The sequence below is a fragment of the Triticum dicoccoides genome, chromosome 6A (assembly GCF_002162155.2).
Source record: "Triticum dicoccoides isolate Atlit2015 ecotype Zavitan chromosome 6A, WEW_v2.0, whole genome shotgun sequence".
Lineage (NCBI taxonomy): Eukaryota > Viridiplantae > Streptophyta > Magnoliopsida > Poales > Poaceae > Triticum > Triticum dicoccoides.
Window position 1 is genome coordinate 420,183,676 of NC_041390.1, and position 7,234 is coordinate 420,190,909.

Genomic DNA, 7,234 nt, shown 5'->3' on the forward strand with positions numbered 1-7,234 from the left:
CCGTCCTTATAAAGGCACGAGGCCGAGGCCTTCCTTGGGCGAGGGGGCACGAGGAGGACGCGGAGTCCGGCTGGACTCCGGCGGCGGCGCTCCCGTGCGGGGGTCGGTCTCCCGCGGGAGATCGGGGATGGGGCGACGGCGAGCTGGGCTGGGCCGCGGCCTGGCAGGAGCTGGGCCGGCCCAGTCGGGGATTTTTTTTAAAACATTTCCAGACAAATAAAAAATAATAATACAAATTAAATGGAAATATTACATAGGCATATAATATATCAAAATTTTCAGAAAAAGATTTTCTACGACATGAACATTTTTCTAGCATTAAATAAAATACACACAAATTCTAATAATTCAAAGAGTGCTACTGGTCTTTTAAAATCCAACTAAAATCATTTTAAAAATACCAAAAATGATTTCAAATTAATTTTTCTCCAATTTTCTATTGTAGGGAATCATGTTACCCTAATTTGCATATATTTTATTTTTGGAGAAAAATAATTTGAATAAAACTCAAATAAATCCAAATTGAAAATAATTTCAAAAGGACTTTGAATTTGATCCTTGAAACTCCCAACTCATATTTCATAATTTGAAGAAGTCATTTTATCTCCCCTCGTGAGAATCATTGAGTTGCTTAAAGTTTCTGAATTGAAATATTTCCAAATGAAATTCAATTATTTTCAAATACCCTTTCATTTAATTTAAATGGAAGAAGTCATATCATCTTCGCTCAAGGGTTTTGTATTTGAAAAGAATTTGAATTCATGGAGATCAGAAAGCAAATATGAAAGTTTGGGAAAGTCCTTTTATTCCCTCTCATTTAACTTTCAAAAAGTTTCGAATTCACTCACTTTCAGACAATCAATCAAACAATCAGTCAAATCTATCTATTTATTATAACATTCCAAAATTTAGAATTTTGGGATGTTACATATGACTAACCCCTCTTGCAAGCATCCGCAACTACAAAAGAAGTATTAAGGTAAACCTAACCATAGCATGAAACATCTGGATCCAAATCAGCCCCTTACGAAGCAACACATAAACTAGGGTTTAAGCCTCTGTCACTCTAGCAACCCATCATCTACTTATTACTTCCCAAAGCCTTCCCCTAGGCCCAAACAATGGTGAAGTGTCATGTAGTCGACGTTCACATGAAACCACTAGAGGAGAGACAACATACATCTCATCAAAATATCGAACGAATACCAAATTCACATGACTACTTATAGCAAGACTTCGCCCATGTCCTCAGGAACAAATGTAACTACTCACAAATCATATTCATGTTCATAATCAGAGGGGTATTAATATGCATATAGGATCTGAACATATGATCTTACACCAAGTAAACCAACTAGCATCAACTACAAGGAGTAATCAACACTACTAGCAAACCACAGGTACTAATCTGAGGTTTTGAGACAAAGATTGGATACAAGAGATGAACTAGGGTTTGAGATGAGATGGTGTTGGCGAAGGTGTTGATGGAGATTGACCCCCTCCCAATGAGAGGATCGATGGTGATGACTTCCCCCTCCCGGAGGGATGCTTCCCCGGCAGAACAGCTCCGCCAGAGCACTAGATTGGTTCCGCCAAGGTTTCGCCTCATGACGGCAGTCTTTAGTCCCAAAAGCTTGCTTATGATTTTTTCCAGGGCGAAAGACTTCATATAGCCAAAGATGGGCACCGGAGGCCTGCCAGGGGCCCACGAGACAGGCGGCGCGCCCAGGGGGGTAGGGCGCGCCCCCAGCCTTGTGGATGGTGGGTGGCCCCCTCTGGTGCTTCCTTCGCCCAATATTTTTTATATATTCTAAAAATGACTCCCGTGGAGTTTCAGGACTTTTGGAGTTGTGCAGAGTAGGTCTCTAATATTTTCTCCTTTTCCAGCCCAGAATTCCAGCTGCCGGCATTCTCCCTCTTCGTGCAAACCTTGTAAAATAAGAGAGAATAAGCATAAGTATTGTGACATAATGTGTAATAACATCCCATAATGCAATAAATATCGATATAAAAGCATAATGAAAAATGGACGTATCAGTACGTATGTAGTATCATACACTAGTATCATATGCATGATACTATATATAGTATATGATACTCCCCACTATATAAGGGTGGCTATAGTGGTGCTATCATAGCTGACGATATCATGCACTCGGAAATAACAAGTATGCTGATGTGGCAAAGAATTATATATATATATATATATATAGAGAGAGAGAGAGAGAGAGAGAGGGTTAGAGTAACATATAGGTAGATACCGTATCATGTTAAATGTGATGCTAATTTGTGTCATGCATGGCAATAAATATGATCTATGATACTATACTCTATGTATTATAATATGCGCTATAATTAATTAAAGGTAGTATCATACACTAGTATCATATATATACATGATACTAGTATATGACACTCTCCACTATGAGTAGCCTAAGTATATATAGCCTAACTAAAACACCCACTTGTAGTGTAGCAGGGTTTTTGACTTTAATTAATTATATGCACTAAAATGCAATGTAAGGTAAGTGCAAAGAATGACTTAAACATAGTAGACGGCCTGAAATGGGCCGAAACGATGTAGCTAGTAACCGCCGATTTGTAGTCCGAAGTGCCGCATCTTCTTTTGGAAACTATGATCCTTCTTATGAGATGCTCCCGTATGGAAGGTGCGAGCACCAAAACTTGTGCCAAACTTTACCAAAAATTTTCCATGTGATCGTGAGAGCACGCGATAGTGATGCAATGATTTTGATTATTTTCCGGACTCTATATGCATTTCCTGAAATTAAAATACCAACAAGGCCCACGCCTCTAGCCACACCCTGCAGCCGAAATGTTTGAAGTTTTTTCCCGTTTCACGCACAATGAATGAAAACTCGCAAAGCGACACACAAATGATCTTGCTAACACGCACGTCTAGCTGCGACTATATATATATATACATACAAACAGGATCTTTTTTTTGCATATTCAAAGTTTGAGATTGCTAGCTAGGCCTCTCGCCTGGTAAAATGTACCAGAAAATCAAACCATATTGTACAATCGTGATGTCTTACCGTGGAAAAAAATTGGAGGCGAATCGATGAACTCATGTTTTCATTCAAACACAAATATGATGTTAGGTAATGTAAATGTTTTCAAATAGCACACGGTTCACTCACGAAAGACGTGTGTCCACTAAACCGTGGTCGATTCCCCCCTCTGCCACACGCGTGATCTGAGTCGTGCGTTTTGATTGGCCAGAACCCAAACCCCACGGATCGCACGTCTGCACCGTTGGATTCTCCTTGATCGAACGGTGATCCTCATCCCTTTCGACAGTACATGCAGTTCCGGTTGTGATTTTATTTATATCCACAAATTGCACGTTAAATTAAAAAAATGTCTTAAATATAGAAAATGATTCCTGAAATGCGTTAGAAAATCAAACCCGTGGTATAATGGTGAATGCGTACCGTGGAAACTTTTATGAGGCCAAATGATGAAGTCACCGACCACTGGAGTTTGAATTGACATGTCTCCTTTTGGAAAACATGGTCCTTCATGTGAGATTCTCCGGTTTCGAAGGAGCGATCATCAAAACCTGTGCTAGACTTTACCAAAAAAATTCCCCGGGGTCGTGAGAGCACTCCACGGGCACACACCGATTTTGATAAAGTCTGGACCCCATCAGAATTCCCAGAAATTAAAATACCAACTAGGCCTAGGCCGGTGGCCGCACCTCGCGGCCGAAATGTTTGAAACTTCTCCCCGTTTCTCGGACAATGGATGAAAACTCGCAAAGCGACACATAAGTGATTTGTACACCTTCTTTGCTAACTAACACCCCAGATGTAGTTGTAGAACGGTTTTGAATTTAATTATAATATGCACTAAATGCAAGGTAAGTGCAAAAAATGACTTGAGTATAGCAACGAGACATGAAATGGGCCAGAAAATCAAACCTAGAGTCTATACGTGATTGTTTACTGTGAAAATAATTCAAAGCGGAACGATGTAGTCACTAGCGATTGGAGTCCGAAGTGCCGCATATCCTTTTGGAAACTATGATCCTTCTTGTGAGATGCTCCGTTTTGGAAGGTGTGAGCATCAAAACTCGTGCCATATTTACCAAAAAGATTCCATGTGATCCTGAGAACATGGCATGGTGACACACCGATTTTTGTTATTTCCGGGCTCTATGTATTTCCTATAATTAGAATACCAACAAGGCATATGCCTCTGGCCGCACCCTACGGCCAAACTGTTTGAATTTTCTCCCGTTTCTCGAACAATGAATGAAAACTCCCAAAGCGACACACAAATGATCTTGCTAGCTAGCTAGCACCCACGTGTAGTTGCGACTATAGAAAACGACTCAAATATAGCAAACGATACCTCAAATGCACGACAAAATCGAACCATAGGGTACAATGGTGATTTCTTATCGTGGAAAACAATTTGGAGGTGAAAGAATGAACTCTTGTTTTCATTCAAACGAAAATGTGATGTTAGTTCATGCAAATGTTTTCAAATAGCCCCTCACAAAAAATGTTTTCAAATAGCACACGGTTCACTCACGAAAGCCGTGTACCTACCAAACCGTGGCCGATGCCCCCCTTTGCTCCGCGCAATCTGAGTCATACGTTCTGATTGGCCAGAAACCAAACCCCACGGATCGTACGTCTGCACCGTTGGATGCTCGCAGATCGAATGGCAATCCTCATCCCTTTCGACAGGAAATGCAGTCCGGCTAGGAATTGATTTATATGCCAAAATGCACGGTAAATGCCACAAAATGTCTTACATATAGCACACGAGACCTAAAATGCGCCAGCAAATCAAACCCGTGGTATAATTTTGATTGCTTTACGTGGGAAAAATTTAGAAGCAAAATGATGAACTCACGTCTTCATTTCAAACGAAATTATTCTCTTTGTGCACACGAGCGCTTAGAGGCAACTATTTGCATATGCCTTTCCACGCGGCGACCGAGGATATTTTTCACCCTTTTCACCTAGGTCGCCAACACCCCCACCACCCGCCCGCGTTTCACTCAACTAGTCCACCCAATCTCCATCTCCAGCTCCCCTCCCCCAGATCCACAGCAGAACCCTCTCCGGCGCCGCCGTGCTCATCCCGGCCATGTGCCCGCTCTTCAGCGTCAAGCCTACCTCCATTGTCGTTCCCAACACGTGGTGGCCCATGCCTCACCGTCTTCGTTTGCTCGCCAGCCACCCTTAAGCATATCGACGTTGTAATCCTCGCCTCTCATGTGGTCTGGCTGGGTTTGCATTAAGAAGCATGTTAGTTACTGCTCTTCATCGCGGTGAGGCATATTTCCTCGCAATCCCTCTTCCTATTTTGTTTCGTATGCTCCCAAATTGCCTATAAAATAATGGAGAGCGTATATATGTTCATTATCTACCTTCCTTACTACATATAAGTTGTATTTGTTCCAACAAGTTACTGCCTATTTACAGATCGCGGGCGCCCGAGTCACACAAACTTAACAAATTAGCCATACATTTTTCTAAATTATCGCATGACATGTTTAGAAATCTTGATACCAAGTTGTTAGCTTTATGCTTATCCTCCATTCCTGAGTTTTGCATGTGTTCTCTATAGATGCCGAGTAGCAGCGACAACACTCATGCTTCAGGCGATGTATCTTCATCTAATTCCGACAACCCTAGGTCTTCAGTAGATTGTGAGGGATCAAGTAATCTTGAACGGGGTAGAGCTGGAACAATTACCATTCCGGTCAGGACACGGAGGAATGCTCCAAGTAACCCCACACACTAGCCTAAAGGTGTATATGAAGTAACCGAGATTGATTTAAAGTCTTGGGCTCCAACAAACTAGATAAAGCACACACGAGGTTCAGGAGTGTGTGTGGATTTGTTGGTAGGGCAAGGCTCAACATTAATCTGCCGGGGTTTTGGAAGGCTAACACGGAAACATGGAAAAGGATAGTCCGGGAGATCATGGATCACTTCAACACCAGAGCAGTGGAGAATGTAGGTGGAACACACTTCAATGAAGAAGGCTAGGGATGCTTGGAGAAACTGGATGAACATGTTATGCAAGAAGTACTTGAGTGAAGGCAAGGACCCAATCCCCGCATACCCCCAAATTACAAAGGTAGGCTGGGCAGAATTCAAAAGGGTTAAGGCAACTAAAGAGTTTGCTAAGAAGAGTTTCAAGTAATCGAAACTTCAGAAGAAGAACATACACCCCCACTGTATGGGTGTGGCAGGATACTACGGCATGAAACTGATATGGGACCAGGAGGACAAAGAAGCAGTAGCGGCGGGTGGAAATCCGGCCTTTAGTGAAATCAGGGGTCAACGCGCCAGAGACTACTTACGGGCATGTGCAAAGAGGCATGATGACGAAACTTATTACTTTGAAAACTCAACTGACGAAGAACTATATCAAGTGATGTTAGAGACTTCCAAGATCCCTAGAAGGTTCTATAGGAACTCGGGGCCATGTGACCTTCTGTCCGTTGCTCTGGAAACAAAAGTGCCCCTTGGCCGTGTAAGGGGTATAGGTGTTAATGTCCTACACAAGAGGGCTTTCACACTCAGCAAAGAAGAGTGGCTCAGCATGAAAAAAGCAAGGAGTGAAATGAAGCAGAATGCATTGTATGAAAGGTTGAGGAAGGAGATTTATCCGGCTGTTTGAAAGGATGTTGAGGAGTCAATGATGATGCAGAAGACTCTAAGACTGACATATAGCCAGTAGATGGGAGGGGAGGTGGGCATGGAGGATGCTGCTTATTGTGCGACAACACTGCACAAGAGTAGTTGTGCATCAGCTGACCCCAGCGACACTGAAACTGCATCTGCTCATGACGATGCTATATCTGATCTATCTAGAATGAAAGACAAACTAAAGGGCGTGCTTACACATTATGAAGGTACATTAAAATGTGCAACAACCTGGGTTTGCCCATCCTTCTTGGAAGATGGCCTCTTGTTGGACAATGTGCCATTGAAGCCGGGTTGTGTGAAGTGCTACGTGACTGAAGTAAAGCCTGGATTCAATGAATTTTCCTTGAAGAATGTCCTAGGAGACTTCGATGAGCAAAGGACCTTGGGAGAAACACTGTTACATCACATCTAGTGGCCACGAAAGGAAATAGAGTTCATCGATGAGATCCCTGAAGCCCCACCAAGAGCAACCATTGTCGCCCCTCAACCGGTGACGCTCTCCTTGACACAGCAGCTCTCGCGGGCTAATGCAT